Source organism: Trichomycterus rosablanca, chromosome 1, assembly GCF_030014385.1.
Source record: "Trichomycterus rosablanca isolate fTriRos1 chromosome 1, fTriRos1.hap1, whole genome shotgun sequence".
In the NCBI taxonomy this organism is placed as follows: domain Eukaryota; kingdom Metazoa; phylum Chordata; class Actinopteri; order Siluriformes; family Trichomycteridae; genus Trichomycterus; species Trichomycterus rosablanca.
In genome coordinates this window covers 16,958,634-16,979,645 of record NC_085988.1, presented here as the reverse complement: position 1 = coordinate 16,979,645, position 21,012 = coordinate 16,958,634, and positions in this window count along the sequence as shown.

The window sequence follows — 21,012 nt, the reverse complement described above, 5'->3', positions numbered from 1 at the left end:
GTGTCTCCAATTCACCTCACTTGCATGTCTAGGGACTGTGGGAGGAAACCGGAAAACTCACGTGGACACCAGGAGAACATGCAAACTCCACACAGAAAGAATTCGGACCGCCCCACCTAGGGATCAAACCCAGGACCTTCTTGCTGTGAGGTGACAGTGCTACCCACTGAGCCACCGTGCCACTTCATCATACTTTACTGTACATACAACTATTTTTACTACCTTGATTGACTTCCTTGATTACAAGTTTTTCACATGTATATCTGAGGCATTTAGCACAAGGATCTTGGTCATCCTGGATTAATTATGTAATCAAGCAATGAATATTTAGCTCTACCATCAAGAGGTTTAAAGAACATAACCATGGCATGTCAACCCAAATTGGAGTTACGGTAAAAATTGGAGTTACGACACCATGCATGAAAGTGTTAAGCCATGACAGCAACAGCCTTCATACAATTAGTCATTATGTGGTCATCAAGTCATTTACAGATTATATTCAGAGTGTGGATCATCTTACAGAAAGCGTGTGTCTCATTTTTAATTCTAATAAAGCCACATTATACCCAGACTCTGCTGAGTCAGCAAAGAGATTTTCCTACCACTCATGCATGATCTTTTATAGAAGGTCAACATTTACTGTGTATCACATTTAGCTACACTGTGAGTGCTTTTTAAGGGCAAGGCAGGTCATTACCTAAATTTACTAAATACTGGAACCAGTGTTGTGAATACAAGGTTTGTATGACCAAAATAAACATGTATGTGGGTACTTTTATTAACCCGGACTCTTTAATCTCATGGTCAACCTGTGATTTGAATAAAAAGCAAATAGTCCTGTAGATTACAGTCCCAAAAACTAACTGTACAATCAATCCTCTCTTGAAATGTGTCTGAATATAGTATGCACACTACAGTGGGGTCAAAAAGTATTTAGTCAGCCACTGATTGTGCAAGTTCTCCTACTTAGAAAGATGAGAGAGGTCTGTAATTTTCATCATAGGTACACTTCAACTATGAGAGACAAAATGAGAAAAAAAAATCCAGGAAATCACATTGTAGGATTTTTAAAGAATTTATTCTTAAATTATGGTGGAAAATAAGTATTTGGTCAATAACAAACAAGCAAGATTTCTGGCTCTCATAGACCTGTAACTTATTCTTTAAGAAGCTCTTCTGTCCTCCACTCATTACCTGTATTAATGGCACCTGTTTGACCTCGTTATCTGTATAAAAGACACCTGTCCACAGCCTCAAAGAGTCAGACTCCAAACTCAACTATGGCCAAGACCAAAGAGCTGTCGAAGGACACCAGGAAGAAAATTGTAGACCTGCACCAGGCTGGGAAGAGTGAATCTACAATAGGCAAGCAGGTTGGTGTGAATAAATCAACTGTGGGAACAATTGTAAGAAAATGGAAGACATACAAGACCATTGATAATCTCCCTTGTGGTCAAGATCTCATCCCGTGGGGTCAAAATGATCATGAGAATGGTGAGCAAAAATCCCAGAACTACACGGAGGGACCTGATGAATGACCTGCAGAGAGCTGGGACCAAAGTAACAAAGGCTACCATCAGTAACACACTATGCCGAGAGGGACTCAAATCCTGCAGTGCCAGGCGTGTCCCCCTGCTTAAGCCAGTACATGTCCAGGCCCGTCTGATGTTTGCCAGAGAGCATATGGATGATCCAGAAGAGGATTGGGAGAATATCATGTGGTCAGATGAAACCAAAATGGAACTTTTTGGTAAAAACTCAACTTGTCGTGTTTGGAGGAAGAAGAAAAACCCAAGAACACCATACCTACTGTGAAGCATGGGGGTGGAAACATCATGCTTTGGGGCTGTTTTTCTGCAAAAGGGACAGGACGACTGATCCGTGTTAAGGGAAGAATGAACGGGGCCATGTATCGTGAGATTTTAAGCCAAAACCTCCTTCCATCAGTGAGAGCATTGAAGATGGAACGTGGCTGGGTCTTCCAGCATGACAATGATCCCAAACACACCGCTAGGGCAACGAAGGAGTGGCTCCGTAAAAAGCATTTCAAGGTCCTGGAGTGGCCTAGCCAGTCTCCAGACCTCAACCCCATAGAAAATTTGTGGAGTCCGTGTTGCCCAGCGACAGCCCCAAAACATCACTGCTCTAGAGGAGATCTGCATGGAGGAATGGGCCAAAATACCAGCTACAGTGTGTGCAAACCTGGTGAAGACTTACAGGAAACGTTTGACCTCTGTCATTGCCAACAAAGGTTATGTTACAAAGTATTGAGTTGAACTTTTGTTATTGACCAAATACTTATTTCCCACCATAATTTACAAATAAATTCTTTAGAAATCCTACAATGTGATTTCCTGGATTTTTTTTTCTCATTTTGTCTCTCATAGTTGAAGTGTACCTATGATGAAAATTACAGACCTCTCTCATCTTTCTAAGTAGGAGAACCTGCACAATCAGTGGCTGACTAAATACTTTTTGGCCCCACTGTATATGGCCAAAAGTATGGACCACACCCCATCACTTTGCAACTACTGTATAATAATCTCCACTCTGTTGACAAGGCATTTCTCCAAGTTTTTAACATGTACGTAAGGTGTCTGGTACGGTGGCTCAGTGGGTAGAACTTTTGCCTTACATCAAGAAGTTACTGGGTTTCATTCCCAGGTGGAGTCGTTCGGGTTCTTTCTGTGTGAAGTTTGCATGTTCTCTCTGTGTTTGTGTTGCTTTCCTCCAGGTGCTCCAGCTTCTTCCTACAGTCCAAAGACATGCAGTCAGGTCAATTGGAGATAAAAAAATATTGCACATGTGACGCCGCTCAGGTGGCGCAGCGGTAAGACACGCTAGCACACCAGAGCTGGGATCTCGAATACATTGTATCGAATCTCAGCTCTGCCATCCGGCTGGACTGGGCAACTGCATGTACAACTATTGGCTGTTGTTCATAGGGTAGGAAAAAGCCAGATAGGGACTCCTCGTAACTGAGTGAATTACGACCTCTGCTGGCTGGTTGATGGCATCTGCACAGAGTTGAGGGATAATGCAGGTGAAAAAATTTTGTCGGCTACTGCACACGTGTTGGAGGGGGTGTGTGACAGTCTCGCTCCCCTCAATCCGGGTGGGGTGGAGAGGAAGCATAACACAATTGGGTATAAATTGGACATGCTAAAAAAAAAAAGGAGAAGATGCATTTAAAAAATTGTGTATGTGTGTGTGTTTGCCCTGTGATAGACTGGTGACCTGTCCGAGGTGTTTCTTACCTTTTGCCCAGTAAATTGAGCCAACTGTGACCCTGAATAGGGTAAAGCTGTGGTAAAACAAGCAATTAATGAATGAATAAATAAAAAAGCATAGCTCATATTAAAATTTGACATGGCACAAAAAACATTTCAGAATATAGTATTCTTTTTTAATTAAAAATGTAAACAAAATAGTTGTTTTTATATTGATGAAAAATGATTGTGTTTGATGTTGGAGTAATATGAATGTTGTGCATGTGAGAGAAGTTTAATTCATTAATTTAAAAGGTGCGTAGGTCAACTCAAGTAGAAACAAAGAACATTCAGACACAACCCTACCAGCTACTCAATCCACCGGTGAGTTGCAATTCAAATAATCACCAGACACACAGAACCAAACAGAGAAACCCAGTAAACCATCCATGGCAAAAAAAAAGCCACAACATAGCTGCCACGCCACCCATAGATAAATCTCAATACCAGGAAAGAGACTCGTTACAAGAATACACTCAGGAATGCCGTCATTGTTTACTGACCGGGTCCCTTTAAAACCAGAACATCAGAATGCCAGCAAGAGAAGCCAGACAGGTCTTCACGTCTGGGCCAGGCATATCAGTCAGATTAACAAAGGACTACCTGTCAGACTTTCTAACAAACAGTGATACTCCTAGGGAGTCAGGAAGATAATGGACTTAGCCTTTGAGTGAAAAGAGCACTGCAGTATAGGTGATGTGAGAGCACCTTGTGAAAATAAATCTTAGTCATCCGACTGCGTTCTGAATCAGTGGACGAGGTCATGGGAAGACTTGCCATGAGGGAGTTACAGCTGACAAGAGACTGGATATTAATTGTATGACTGATGCTGTCTGTAAGTGTAAAGTCAATGATTATTGAATTGCACATACTGGAATCAAGAGTGACTAATAATTAGGGAGTAAGAAGTAATGAAGGTAGTAATGGAGTTATTTTAAATGGAGAAAAGAAAGTTGGTTCTGGTGAAAGAAGAATAAAAATAGATGAGACGTAGAAGAACCTGAAATGATAGTTTAAGTCAACTTACCTACACAAATTAATTCTATTACAACCCCAAATCAGAAAAAGTTGGGACAGTATGGAAAATGCAAATACAATATTAATGCAGTGTTCCTTACATTTACTTTGACTTTTATTTGATTGCAGACAGGATGAACCCAAAATATTTCATGTTTTGTCTGCTCAACTTCATTTTATGTATTAATAAACATCCATTCCCGCATTTCAGGCCTGCAACACATTCCAAAAAAAGTTGGGACGGGAGCAATTTAGGGCTAGTAATGAGATGAAAAAACTAAATAATGATGCAATTTTAAACAGGTGAGATCAACAGGTGATTGTAATCATGGTTTGGTTCCATAGATTAAAAGATAGATTTTTGATTTTTTTTTGTTGTTGTTTATTAATTGTATTGATTTGGTAAATAAAACTCATTCACGGCTTTTCAATGGCCGCAAGGCACACAGTAACACCTTGGACGGGGTGCCAGTCCATCGCAGGGCGGACACACATACAGTGGGGGAAATAAGTATTTGATCCCCTGCTGATTTTGTAAGTTTACCCCCTTACAAAGACTTGAACAGTCTATAATTTTTATTGAAGGTTTATTTTAACAGAGAGAGACAGAATATCAACAAAAAATCCAGAAAAAAAAACATTAAATAAAAGTTATAAATTAATTTGTATTTAATTAAGGGAAATAAGTATTTGATCCCCTACCAACCAGCAAGAATTCTGACCCCCACAGACCGGTTATGTGCCCATGAGGCACACAAATTAGTCCTGTCCCTGTATAAAAGACACCTGTCACAGAATCAGTTTCTTCCGTTCAAATCTCTCGACCACCATGGGCAAGACCAAAGAGCTATCAAAGGACGTCAGGGACAAGATTGTAGACCTGCACAAGGCTGGAATGGGCTACAAGACCATCAGCAAGAAGCTTGGTGAGAAAGAGACCACTGTTGGTGCGATAATTCGAAAATGGAAGAAATACAAGATCCCAGTCAATCACCCTCACTCTGGAGCTCCATGCAAGATCTCACCTGGTGGGGTAAGAATGATTCTGAGAAAGGTGAGGTCAGTCCAGAATTACACGGGAGGAGCTTGTCAATGATCTCAAGGGAGCTGTGAGCAGAGAAATGCTGGATATGACCCCAAGAAAACCATCCCCACCGGGCATTTCTTTGCCTCCAAACACGGCGAGTGGAGTTGATGCCAAAGAGCTCAATTTTGGTCTCATCTGACCATATCACATTCTCCCAAGCTTTCTCTGAATCATTCAGGTGTTCACTGGCAAACTTCAGACGGGCCTGTACATGAGCCTTCTTGAGCAAAGGGACTTTGCGGGCACTGCAGGATCTCAATCCATTACGGCGAAGTGTGTTACTAATGGTTTTCTTGGTGACTGTGCTCCCAGCTCCCTTGAGATCATTGACAAGCTCCTCCCGTGTAATTCTGGGCTGATCTCACCTTTCTCAGAATCATTCTTACCCCACCAGGTGAGATCTTGCATGGAGCTCCAGAGCGAGGGTGATTGACTGTGATCTTGTATTTCTTCCATTTTTCGAATTATCGCACCAACAGTGGTCTCTTTCTCACCAAGCTTCTTGCTGATGGTCTTGTAGCCCATTCCAGCCTTGTGCAGGTCTACAATCTTGTCCCTGACGTCCTTTGGTCTTGCCCATGGTGGTCGAGAGATTTGAACGGAAGAAACTGATTCTGTGACAGGAGTCTTTTATACAGGGACAGGACTAATTTGTGTGCCTCATGGGCACATAACCGGTCTGTGGGGGTCAGAATTCTTGCTGGTTGGTAGGGGATCAAATACTTATTTCCCTTAATTAAATACAAATTAATTTATAACTTTTATTTAATGTTTTTTTTCTGGATTTTTGTTGATATTCTGTCTCTCTGTTAAAATAAACCTTCCATAAAAATTATAGACTGTTCAAGTCTTTGTAACAAATACTTATTTCCCCCACTGTACACACACCCATTCACCTACAGGGCAATTCAGTGTCTCCAATTAACCTGACTGCATGTTTTTGTACTGTAGGAGGAAACCGGAGCTCCCAGAGGAAATCCACCCAGACATGGGGAGAACATGCAAACTCTGCACAGAAAGGACCCGGACCGCCCCACTTGGGGATTGAACCCAGGACCTTCTTGCTGTGAGGCGACAGTGCTACCAACTGAGCCACTGTGTGGTAACTAAGTTCTCATTACAAATTTGATGCCTCCAACACAACCTCTACTACTTTTGATTATGCATCCATGGTATTTTGAAGGAAAAATCAGTGGCTTAATGAAGTAAAACTGAATGTGTTGGCCGAAATAATCAAATAAATGTGAAGGGAGAAAGCATTAGCATTTCTAAAAATGCTTTTGTTAAGAGGAACACCTTGCCAACTGAGTAGATCTATTATGCGTTCGTGTTTGTATTGCAGCACACAGGAAGATTGATGAAGTCTGCAAATTAATAGAGTGGTGTTCATTAAGGAGGTAGTCTGTGACTCTTCTTGGTCAGCATAGCAGAAAAACTGCGTGTGAAATTCTAGTGTGTAACATCCTGTCCTGCCATGCCCACAATTTTGTAAATTCACACTCCTCTTCTGCTTTCACTTGTATGCATTACTGTGTGTCTGCGAGTCCCGTAAACAAAGTGTATTTTTGGGATTGACGCACCAGTGTCTGTCTGACTGGATCACAATGTTTTGTTAGAAGATGAGCAATGAGGAGTGTTTAATGTGGTCTGATCTGTCACTGAACATTAAAGACACTAAATGACTCATTGTAGATTGTAGGAGACACTGTTACCCCTTTTCCACCCACACGGTTCCGGTTCGGTTCTGGTTCCCGAACTTGATTTTGAACCGGTTCCATGTGTTTCCACCGAAAAAAGAGGTTCCAGACAGTGAACTTGTGTTCTAATCTGGCACCATAGAATACTTCAGCGCGAACCGTGGCATCATCTGTGGGCGTGTCAGTGTAGAGATTTGAGAAGCTATAAAACCAAGTTTGCGCTGCACTTTCATCTTTTAAAGTTCACCTGATTAAATTTTGAGGCAGTTTGCCGCCGATATTCATGGATATTTTCAAAGCGATGAACTGTGTGATATAACGTGGTAAAAGTGACCCAGACAGTACCAACACCGCTTAACATGAAAAATAAGGGTAACATAGCTTGTTGTACTTGTTGTAAAACAACGAGCGATGAATTAGGGCAGCACAGAGCACTTATAACCTGTAATAACGGAGAGAAATTGAGTGTTTCTGTGTCATACTTTTAGTACATTAAGCCACATTACGCTTTATTTAGTTGAAGCTTTTTGCGGATTTAGAACCCCGAGCTGCATAAACACCACACATGAAGTTTATACGGCTAAACACAGACACATGTGGAGCTGTTACACTGGATTTGATGGTTATTTCACACAAATGGATGTTCGTGTCGTGGAACTTTAGTGATGTTTTATCGCTCAAGCCGAGCGCTGAGCAAATCATCTATTTATGCCAAGAGTCGCGGTGAGAGCGAAGTGCAAAACGCTTCTCATGTCAATGAACTAAAGAAAACAACAACTGCAATAAACACGTCTACGTCTTCTCATCACCAATAGTTGAGCGATGCTTTTTGTATAAAAACGAACATCTGTAACAGAAGCACAAATGCTCACAGGTAATCTACACACCCTGCCATCATGTTACTACTCTTTACTTTCGCTGTGTAACGCCCACCATTGATGACGTACGCTTGGTTCTCAAAAATTGGTGGAAACGCGGGTCGGTTCTCTACAAAACACCAAGGTTCGAAGAAACCTGAACAGAACTGGTTCAAGAACCAGAGTTATTTTGGTGGAAAAGCGCTATGTGAGGTCCTCTCTCCCTTAAACACCAAAAGAGAAGAAGTAAAAAGGATCTTTAAACTCTATGGGTTTATCTTTAAAGGTTATGGGACCCCAAACACCACTGCTATGGTCAAAAAAGCTTTAATTTTTAAGAACCATGAGGAAATTAGGAATTAGTTGGTAAAAATTTGGGCTTAGTGAATATCTTACCTTAAAGCCAACAGAGATGCCATATGTACATCAGAATATAATATAAAAATATATACAAGTCTTTGCTACTATAGGTGGTGCAACCAGTTATTTGCTTTATCCTGTAAATGAATAAAATCGTTTTTCACATTTTAACATTTTACTTAGAAAAGTTCACTTTCTATAATACCATCTGTGTGTTGTGTGTGATCTAAAAGCATTCAGTGTGCTGAAAAAAGAGCACAATGACTTTCTCACAGCACTCGATTTATTTAGAGCCAGTACTGAGATTATGTTACCTCCCAAAACTATAATGTGTGTTGACTGCTCTAAATTCCCCCTAGGTGTGAGTGATTAAGTGAATGGCTAAGTGTGTGGTGCCCTGAGATGGACTGGCACCACGTCCCGGGTGTTTTTCCATCATGTGCCTCCCACTTGCAGCCATAATCAGTATAAAGTGGTTACTGGGAATAAATGAGAAATAAGAATAAGAAGCTTACTGTTATGTTCTGTACACCTTCCATTGTAAAGTGTTAAATGTTTACAGGGTGTTATCTCAAACTAGTCAGGACTTATCAGACTGAATCAAACCAGACAGACTTATTTTTGTGAGTGCAAGCTTCAGGATTCAGCATCTTGTACAAACATTTACTGGCAATGAGATTCATGACGGGCACTGAGTAATGTCTGGCATTCGGTTGTTATTCAGAATATCAGGGCACCACATTGTTCAGAGAAAACACAGAGAAAAAAAGGCGAGAACAAACCAAGCCTCCTGACAAAATAAAGCCAATCACTCATGTACGTAAATAGAGAGACGTGCGCCGGCTAGTGTACGATTACTGAGCTACTGGTCTTGATATGCTTCTCACGGGAATTTTCAACTATCTGACGGGACATTTGGTTTTCCAGATTTTGTCTGTTAAATCCAAAATCCGTTAAATGGAGGTCCGTTAAATGGAGGTTCCACTGTTCTAACAGTTAGAATTACATTTTTCCTTTCAATTGGAATGTGGAGGGACGTCGTCCCTAGCATTTGCCTGTAACTCCCATGTCACAGGCCGGCTCTGGGTATTCATAAGTTTTATTCCATGAAAAGTAGAATGCATAACACTACAATTTGATCACAGAGCTTTACAGACAGTCTCTTTAACCTATTGGCTTGGCAAAGTTCTGAGCCCTCATAAACCCAGATATGTGCCTTTCCATATACTGTATGTCTAGTTCATTTAACTGTACATCGGGGAAACTAAACAGCCACTGGTGAAACGGATGGCCCAACATAGAAGATCGACCTCTTCTGGCCAGGATGCGCCTGATGACCTCCTGATTTGGAGTGCCACAGCAAATAATTAATACTTTTACTCTTAACATCCAACAACCCAACCCAAAGTGTTGAAGTACTAGTGTCAGTGTAGAATTACTAGTACTGGAATTCTAGTCTGTTAGATCCAGTTTAAGCCAGATTTTATTCACGGATGTGCTGTAAAAACACTGATATACCTACAATGTAAAGGAAGGAGTAAGTAAAGGTTATAGACATAATAGAAAATGACATTTGTTGTCTGATACTCACCGGTTGGAATTTAATCAGAAGTTGTTTTTGATCCTGTGGGAATAATATGTTCACATGGTCATGACTAAACCAGGCTTTATTTAGGAGTAACATTTGTTTTCTCATTGCTCATCTCCTAATAAAACATTGTGACCCAGACAATGGTGCGTCAATCCCATAAATAAACTTTGTTTATGCGACTCGCAGACACACAGCAATGCAGTCAAGTGAAAACAGAAGAGGGGTGTGAAATAGGAAATGTGGGCGTGGCAGAACCGGACATCACACTACAATTTCATGCTGGCCAAGAAAAGCCACAGACTAGCTCCTGCTTTTCCAACATGTGGGCAGTCACACGCCAGCCAGCAGTGGAATCTTTTAGAGAGCTGAACTGCGTATGTATCGTCACGCTATGCCACATGGGATTCCTCTAATACTCGAGTCATCAGTCGTTGCTATTTTAGCAGCAATACGGAAAAACTCCGTCAAACCTTTCCTCCTTGAAAAAGTGACCAACCAGGCCAGTAGCACTGAACTCTTTGCAGTGGTGGGTAAGTGTAATAGAATAGTGTGCCACCCAAGTATAACACAGTGGTACCTGATACAGTGGTAAAAGAACGACACAGGAACACTAAACCTCTCCTAATTATTACTGCTCATAAGTTCTCTCCCCTAATGACATTCCTCACTCATTATTTTAGTACAATAAGTCATGTTAAGTTTGTGCACGGGCACACTTCATACGAAATAGCGGCACAACCAGCGCAAAAGCTATTTTGCCGCTTCTCATGTGAATGTGCCTCATGTGAACGTAATACGATATTCCAAGATCAAGCATCTCCATGATTAAGAAGCATAAGGAAACAATAAAAAGGTAAAGAGCAGGTTTTATTGTATTTTTTATAGATTTTTAACTGTTTTTCAATTGTATTTCACTCACTCACTTTCTTAACCGCTTATCCAGTTACGGTCGCGGGGGAGTGCTTGAGCCTATCCCAGCTTTTCAATGGGCGCAAGGCACACAGTAACACCCTGGACGGGGCGCCAGTTCATCGCAGGGCAGACAGACACATACATACACACACCCATTTACCTATAGGGCAATTCAGTGTCTCCAATTAACCTGACTGCATGTTTTTGGACTGTGGGAGGAAACCGGAGCTCCTGAAGGAATTAAATAATTTATTAAAAATATTTAAAAAACAAGCAAGAGAAGTCATCCTATCATCAATGTTATCATCAAATTATTTTGTTGGCACAATTATTGGCATCCCTTGACATCCGAGTGATTTCAAACACCAATAGTCAGTCATGACTTCCTAACTAATTTATTTTGAGTTATAAATATAAGATGACACAAGCCTAATTATCATACTCATCAATCACTTATTATACCACAACCCGAACTGAGGGATGATGAACTCTAATCACTTGCATTTTGGTTTTATTTATTATAATTATGTAATAATTAATTTTCTATTTAAACTATTTAGTATCTGTTTATTCAATCTAATTTTAATTAATTCAAATATTCTGTAGGTCACCAAAAGACGGTGAAAGTCTCTCTTGTTTCCTCTCAAACAATCCTAGCATTCTAGGACGATCAGACCAGATACACGCAATTACTACTATTTTTTCTAAATGCTTTGTTTAAAGCGCCCCCCACCTAAAACATGCATTAAAAATCACATCATAAAGGCATCCGTATGAAGCTGATCCTTGTTTGTGGCATAAAAAACAATCTCCTCTTCTCTGGAAAGTCTGACTAGATTCTGTACCATGACTTCTGGAATTTTTTTACTCATTCAGTAGTAGTTGGATTGGCTGTAACTTATTGCATCTGGGTGCGAGTACATAATTGTGTGTTTGCCCTGCAATGCCTAGGATGTATTCCTGCCATGGGCCCAGTTACTGATCAACCACAAACCCTGACCAGGACGAAATGTTCAGTAAAATTAGAGGAGTAAACATTAGTTAATCCAAAAAATGAAAGACTTCATTGTTTGGTACAAAGATTTTGAAATCCTGCAGAAGTAAACATGATAAGACTCAGATTTCGCACCTGGCACCAACTGCCCTAAATTTACCGGACTAAATAATAAAGTCATTCTGTAACACTTGAAGCCTCTGTGTGCTCTGGAGCTTGTCTGCCACGCCCCCCTCTCCATGAGCACACTTTGTCTCCTGCCACGCCCCCAGCGCAGGATTGGTTCTCCTGGACTAATTGTCTCCAGCTGCTCCTTATACAAGGAGGCAGCTTTTGTGGAGACTCTGGGAATTATTGGTCTTCTGTTCATGAATCTGTTTGGCTTGGTTTGGGTCTGTATAGCTCATGTTCATAGCTCATGTTCATAGCTCATGTTCATAGCTCATGTTCATAGCTCATGTTCATAGCTCTTGTTCATAGCTCTTGTTCATAGCTCTTGTTCATAACTCTTGTTCATAGCTCTTGTTACAAAGTCATGTTAAGTCATGTTTCTAGCCCATGTTCATAGTGATGTTCTTAGTCATGTTTCTAGCTCATGTTCCTAGTCATGTTCCTAGCTATTGTTCCTAGCTTTAGCATTAGCCTTAGTTAGCTGTGTTTAGTTTAGTTTCACCTTGTTTGTTCTGTTTTGCCTTTGTTATTAATAAATCCTTGGTTTCGTTACATCTCTGCGTGTGTGTCCGCCCCTTTGTCTCGTCCCTTAGCCCTGCGTGACACATTCACAATGTTTGGACATTTCTAGTTTAATTCAGTTCAGGCTGGAAAGTGCTAAATAACAGCTGCTTCAGAGTAAAACTTTTGTAATATCTGTAAATCATTCAATGATGTCAAAAGTTCAGGGACACATGTAGAAAACGTATGTCATGGCAGGCTTGGGGATTCAGAGGTTTAACTATCACTTATTTTTGTAATATTTAATAATAAACATTACCTTTACATTAAATTCATGGTGTCTACTTATAAAGCTTTGAAACTGCAGAATTCCTTGAGGCAATAGAAGATTACGTAACCCGATGGAATACATATATACTGTACATACACTATATTCCCAAAAGTATTCACTCACCCATCCAAATCATTGAATTCAAGTGTTCCAATCACTTCCATGGCCACAGGTGTATAAAACCAAGCACCTAGGCATGCAGACTGCTTCTACAAACATTAGCGAAAGAATGGGTCGCTCTCAGGAGCTCAGTGAATTCCAGCGTGGTACCGTGACAGGATGCCACCTGTTCCAGTCGTGAAATTTCCTCACTACTAAATATTCCACAGTCAACTGTCAGTGGTATTATAATAAAGTGGAAGCGATCGAGAATGACAGCAACTCAGCCACGAAGTGGTAGCCACGTAAAATGACAGAGCGGGCTCAGCGGATGGTGAGGAGCATAGTGCACAGAGGTCACCAACTTTCTGCAGAGTCAATCACTACAGACCTCCAAACTTCATGTGGCCTTCAGATTAGCTCAAGAACGGTGTGTAGAGAGCTTCATGGAATGGGTTTCCATGGCTGAGCAGCTGCATCCAAGCTTTACATCACCAAGTGCAACGCGTCGGATGCAGTGGTGTAAAGCACGCCACCACTGGACTCTAGAGCAGCGAAGACGTGTTCTCTGGAGTGACGAATCACGATTCTCCGTCTGACAATCTGATGGACAAACGGTACTTGTCTGATTGCATTGTGCCAAGTGTAAAGTTTGGTGACCTCACAAACGCGCTTCAGGAAGAATAGTCAAAAAATTCCCATAAACACATTCCTAAACCCTGTGGAAAGCCTTCCCAGAAGAGTTGAAGCTGTTATAGCTGCAAAGGGTGGGCCAACATCATAATAAACCCTATGGATTAAGAATGGGAATCCCCCAAGTTCATATGCGTGTGAAGGCAGACGAGCGAATACTTTTGGCAATATAGTGTATGTATAACTACTATATAAATGTCGGAACTACCCAAAATCGACTACTATTTAACAATCATTCCAATTGACCTGCCAACCAGATTTACTACAATTAATTATTACATTTAAATAATTTACATTATTATAATCATTTTGATTGGGAAACATTTACAAAACAAGCCTAAAATCCTAAATGGATTAGACGCCCTCAGTTTATATAAATACTTTTTAGCAATTCAGGTATTATTCTTTATCAAATGGATGCCCCCACTTATTGATGCACCACAGATTGATTTGATGGCTTAGAGATCTTCTTATACCCATTGCTCTTTTGATGCAATAAAATGATCTCCTCTATCAGCTTTTGTGACAGCTTCTTAGTTTTCACCACTGTTAAAACACACCTTATCTCTGGGTGGTGTTTGTGTAACACATATAAAAATGAGGGCCTTGAGGTCTGGCAGTCTGAGCCATGGGACGTGAGGTGCCTCTCAAGTTTCTCAAATGCCTACTGAGCTTCCGGTGTCCAATTAAACTAACCATAAGCTCTTTTGGTGGGTTGGGTCAGGGGTGTCACAATGGTACTAAAGTTTCTTCTGAGGCATCAAAAAAAGTTAGCAAAGACCACCCAGACCAAATCAAAATCAAATCAAATCAAGGTTTATTTGTCACATACATAGTCATACACAGTACAACGCAGTGAAATGCTCTTGTGACTGCTCAGCCACAGTAGCTACAAAAGTAAACAAAGTAGACAAAATTATATATTATACAAAAAATAGAAATGTTTTAAAATCTAAAGCGTAAAAGAATACAGACATTTACAAATTAAAATTAAGAAAGAAGCTTAAATATATGTGCAATAGTGACAACAATTGTGCAAGAACTTTACATAATATTGATCTATTATTGTGCAACATAATGCAATATGCAGTGAGAATATCGTACACAAATACAAATCCATATACATATACACATATATACTGTATGTATACATACATATACATAGAACCTGTATACATGCATATACATATATACACACATACATAAATATCTATACAGGTCCTTCTCAAAAAATTAGCATATTGTGATAAAGTTCATTATTTTCCATAATGTAATGATAAAAATTAAACTTTCATATATTTTAGATTCATTGCACACCAACTGAAATATTTCAGGTCTTTTATTGTTTTAATACTGATGATTTTGGCATACAGCTCATGAAAACCCAAAATTCCTATCTCAAAAAATTAGCATATTTCATCCGACCAATAAAAGAAAAGTGTTTTTAATACAAAAAAAGTCAACCTTCAAATAATTATGTTCAGTTATGCACTCAATACTTGGTCGGGAATCCTTTTGCAGAAATGACTGCTTCAATGCGGCGTGGCATGGAGGCAATCAGCCTGTGGCACTGCTGAGGTGTTATGGAGGCCCAGGATGCTTCGATAGCGGCCTTAAGCTCATCCAGAGTGTTGGGTCTTGTGTCTCTCAACTTTCTCTTCACAATATCCCACAGATTCTCTATGGGGTTCAGGTCAGGAGAGTTGGCAGGCCAATTGAGCACAGTAATACCATGGTCAGTAAACCATTCACCAGTGGTTTTGGCACTGTGAGCAGGTGCCAGGTCGTGCTGAAAAATGAAATCTTCATCTCCATAAAGCTTTTCAGCAGATGGAAGCATGAAGTGCTCCAAAATCTCCTGATAGGTAGCTGCATTGACCCTGCCCTTGATAAAACACAGTGGACCAACACCAGCAGCTGACATGGCACCCCAGACCATCACTGACTGTGGGTACTTGACACTGGACTTCAGGCATTTTGGCATTTCCTTCTCCCCAGTCTTCCTCCAGACTCTGGCACCTTGATTTCCGAAAACAGTACTTTGTACCACTGAGCAACAGTCCAGTGCTGCTTCTCTGTAGCCCAGGTCAGGCGCTTCTGCCGCTGTTTCTGGTTCAAAAGTGGCTTGACCTGGGGAATGCGGCACCTGTAGCCCATTTCCTGCACACGCCTGTGCACGGTGGCTCTGGATGTTTCTACTCCAGACTCAGTCCACTGCTTCCGCAGGTCCCCCAAGGTCTGGAATCGGCCCTTCTCCACAATCTTCCTCAGGGTCCGGTCACCTCTTCTCGTTGTGCAGCGTTTTCTGCCACACTTTTTCCTTCCCACAGACTTCCCACTGAGGTGCCTTGATACAGCACTCTGGGAACAGCCTATTCGTTCAGAAATTTCTTTCTGTGTCTTACCCTCTTGCTTGAGGGTGTCAATGATGGCCTTCTGGACAGCAGTCAGGTCGGCAGTCTTACCCATGATTGCAGTTTTGAGTAATGAACCAGGCTGGGAGTTTTTAAAAGCCTCAGGAATCTTTTGCAGGTGTTTAGAGTTAATTCGTTGATTCAGATGATTAGGTTAATAGCTCGTTTAGAGAACCTTTTCATGATATGCTAATTTTTTGAGATAGGAATTTTGGGTTTTCATGAGCTGTATGCCAAAATCATCAGTATTAAAACAATAAAAGACCTGAAATATTTCAGTTGGTGTGCAATGAATCTAAAATATATGAAAGTTTAATTTTTATCATTACATTATGGAAAATAATGAACTTTATCACAATATGCTAAGGCTTGAAAGTCATCATGCTGTAACTGACTGTAACTGTTCTCTTCTGTAACTTGGTCAACAATACATTATTAATTTGTTTTGTATTTCAACTTTAATTGTTTGACAAATTACTATCAAGTGTAATTAATTGGAACAGTGATGTAACAGAGGTAAACATGCCTCTGTTCAATGTTTCTGGAAATAAGGTGCAGGCATTAAATATCACATTTGTCTATATGTTGCTCAAAAGAATTAACAGTCAGTCTGTCTATTTAGAAGTTAGAAAGCAGAAGTGATTGTGAATCAGTTTTACCTGCTTTGGTTCAAATGAAAGTGACAACAGGTGCACCGGAGAGGAAACAGCAAGACAAACCCTCAAAAAAGAAGGTTTTTGCAGGTGGTGGCAACAGACAATTACTCTCCTTCTCCTTATCCTCCCTGTCTGATTCCTCTCTAGTTTTGTGTTTTGTTTGTGTACTTGTCACTACTAGTAGCATGAGGTGGTACCTTCAGCCCTTTCAGGTTGCACAGGTAGTTCAGCTCCTCTAGAATACCACATCCATAAGTGCCATCACAAAAGGCTTGCTGTGTCTCTCAGCACAGTCTCAGGAGCATGGAGGAGATACCAGGACATTGCCATAGAAGGGCATCAACCCAGCAGCAGGTCTGGTGCCCCTTTGTATAAGAAAGAACATAAGAAGCACTGCTGGAGTCCTACAAAATGACCTCCAGTTGGCTACTGTTGTACATGTTTCTGACCAAACTGTCAGAAACAGACTCCATGAGGGTGGCATGAGAGCCCAACACCCTCTAGGTTCCTCCTGGTGTGGGACAATGCCCGGCCTCATATAACCAGAGCGTTTAGGCAGTTCTTGGATAACAAAGGCATTGATGCCATTAACTAGCCCTCACTAGCCCCCAGACCTGAATCTAATTGAGAACCTCTGGGACGTTATGTATCAGTGCATCCAACGGTGCCAAGTAGCACCACAGACTGTCCAGGAGCTCACTGATGCCCTGATCTAGATTTGGGAGGACAACTCCCAGGACACTATCCACTATCTCATCAGGAGCACGCCCAGACATAGACAAGAGTGCCCACACAGCACTCACAGAGTCACATTATACGAATACGAATACGAATACGAATCCTTTATTGTCATTGCACATTGTACTTGTACACTTATACAACGAAATTGAAATACAACCCCCCCCTCTCGGTGCAAGGAAAAAAACAACCACAGCAAACAATAGTACTAGTATATACAAATATAAATATAAAAAAAGCACTTAAACAAAACCGAAGCAGGAAAAGAAGCTATTGCACATGTCCAATAAATGTCCAATTAAATTTTTTAAATTATAAGTTGCACATGTCCCATTAAAGTGAATGAAATTGCAATTGCACAATACCCGTTGAATGACACATGATGTGTCACATGTTTGTGTTTAACAGAGCTATGGCCCTGTTGTAAAAACTGTCTCTCAGTCTATTAGTCCTTGTTTTGATTTGCCTGTACCGTCTACCCGAGGGCATCAGTTCAAACATCCGGTACCCTGGGTGTGTGCTGTCTTTTTTAATTTTGTGTGCCCTCCTGAGACAGCGGGTGCTGTAGAGCTCCTTTAGTGATGGGAGAGGGTGCCCAATGATTTTCTGGGCGGTGTTGATGACCCTCTGTATGGCCTTCTTGTGTGCTGTGGTGCAGCTGGAGAACCACACAGAGATGCAATAAGTCAGAACACTCTCCACAGAGCAGCGGTAGAAAGCAGTCAGCAGATCTTTCCTCAGGTTGAGCCTCCTGAGGATCCTCAGAAAGTGGAGGCGCTGCTGGGCCCTCTTCACTACCGCCGAGGTATTAGAACTCCATTGGAGGTCTGCGTCCATATGCACCCCCAGAAACTTGAAGCTGGGTACCCTCTCCACACACTCCCCGTTAATCCAAATTGGATGCAGTTCAGACTTCCTCCTCCTGAAGTCTACAATTAGTTCTTTGGTCTTGGAGGTGTTGATGACCAAGTTGTTGTCTGCGCACCACCCCACTAGCCTTTGGACCTCCTCCTTATATGCCGTTTCATCGCCATTAGAGATAAGTCCAACCAGGGTGGTGTCATCTGCGAACTTAATTGTGACGTTGTCTGGATGGCTACTGACACAGTCGTACGTGTACAGGGTATAGAGTAGTGGACTCAGCACACAGCCCTGTGGAGACCCAGTGTTGAGTCTGAGGGCTGTGGAGAGATGTGAGCCGACTCTAACTCTCTGTGTACGGTCTGAGAGGAAGTCTCTAATCCAGCAGCAGATGTTGGTTGAAAGTCCAATGTCCATTAACTTTACAGTTAGTTTTTCCGGGAGTATGGTATTGAAGGCCGAGCTAAAGTCTACGAAGAGCAGCCTGGCATAGCGTCCCTGCAGTTCCAGGTGAGAGATGGTGGTGTGTAGCGCTGTTACTATGGCATCCTCTGTAGATCTGTTAGCTCTGTATGCGAACTGAAGTGGGTCGAGGGTGGGTGGGAGGCAGGACATGATGTGGCGTTTCACCAGTTTTTCAAAGCACTTCATGACAATCGGTGTCAGAGCGACTGGTCGAAAGTCATTGAGGCTGCTGATGCTGGTCTTTTTCGGCAGTGGTATGATTGTGGCCTCCTTCAGACATGGTGGGATGAAGGACTGGGACAGTGATGCATTGAAGATCTTGGTAAAAATTATGAGTTTATAATGAGTTTATTATGAGTTTATTATGAGTTGATAATGATGAAATTCACACAAATTGTGAGCCTGTGATTTCAATTTCACAATTTATATCAGTAAAAGATTTTCAGCTTGAATCTTTTGTGCATCAGTATTGATTGTAAATCAGAATTTATGTTTCCTTTTTTTAGAAGTATATTGAAATATAATTAAGTTGGTCGATAAAAAATGGAAATATGTTCTTTACACTTTTGTTAGTTAAATAAAGGTTTGAGTGAATGAACACTTTACATATTCTTCTGGTAGGGTTTGTAAGAACTTGCTGCATCTTATGCCTAGTTCACACTACACGACTTTTGCCCAGATTTTCGCTCGGCGACTGGTCGGCGCTAGATTTGCCAGCTCTGGAGCAACTTGGCGTTCGCTCGGCGATCGAAACTCGGCTCTCAATCGCTAAGTGTGAACTACCCAACAGCTCGATCCGAGCGGCTCGCCGAGATTCGAGATTTCTAACATTTCAGATATCTCAATCTGGGTTGCACAACTGGCAATGAGTGCTATGTCGAACAGCCAATGAGAACGCAAGATACAGTGTGAGGAGAAACGCAGGGGAGAAGTGTAAAAGGTTGTACAGGGGCTTAATACAGTTTATATCATAATACATCGGCACACACACGAGTTTTACAGTATTTCTGACCTTATCGTTGTCTACAAAACATCAACGTTGCATTGCAAAAATATTTATTAACCTCTAACTCACTATAGAACAATCCAAGCAAAATCCAAGATTCATTTATTTTTTTTCTTTGTTTTTACGTGCACAAACTTTGATCGCTCGCTACTTGTTGATGTGCATTTTTGGACGTGGTATCATTAAACCTTTCATCACTTCTTGCGTTTGTTTTCGTGACAGAACGTAGTTTGGGAGATCAGAGAAGCTCCCCTGCGATTCCAGTTGGTGATAGATCGTGTAGTGTGTAACCTTCTATCGCCGATCAGTCGTGTAGTGTGAAATACACACCGACTGAAAAGACTCCCGAGTGCAAGAGATTCAGTCGTGTAGTGTGAACTGTACAGCGACCCGGCAAATCAGAAAGTCGTGTAGTGTGAACTTGGCATAAGATCTACTCCCCTCTACTGTAGATATTACAATAAATGAGTTCAGTCTGAACTCAAGCATTATTGGTCCTTATTCTGTGTAACAGGGATCAATCCTGTAACTTCACATAATGTTTTTGGTCTGAGGCTGAAAGAGCCTGGCAAATTGCGCCCCCTGCTGATGTTAAGTCATTATTACCCGTTATAAAAATGCCTAAAATAATGACAGAGAAGTAAGAAAATAATCTCAGTTTAAAATGTGCCTATAATTTATCCATTCTGTGTTTAGGTTAAAAGTTGACAAGTCAGTTTAGTTGCTCACAGTTTGTTTGTTTTAACAGAATCTCTGACTGAAATATGCGCTTTGTCAGGTAATTTGGGACATCAGGCATAATGGGACAAATAGGGTTTTACAACATGGGGTCTTTAAATATTTGACGCTAATCCTTATGAAACAAGCAATTTCATTGCTGATGTAACTATGGCCAATCAATGATTTTAAAAAATCACTGGTCCCAGGACATGCAATATTACGACGCGCGTATTAGGGCCACTGTTAAAAAATATTTTAAAGTTTCAATTTTGAGAATAAAGTTGAAATATTATGAGAATAAAGTCGAAATTATTTCGAGATTAAATTTGAAATGATTACGAGAATTAAGTGGAAATATTATGGTCAAATAGTGTGCAGCCGTTGTAGGCTTGACAGTTCAGAGAAACACCGGTCTCAGTACCTCCATCGGCACGCAAGCGCTGAGGGCAGCCTTCAATGCGGCTTACTATTGTTAACTTTACTTTTGGGTCGTTGTTTTATTGTACGTTTCTATTCACATGACTTGATGACTAAACCCGTCAATGCAACCATTTATAGTGATGCCATACAGCC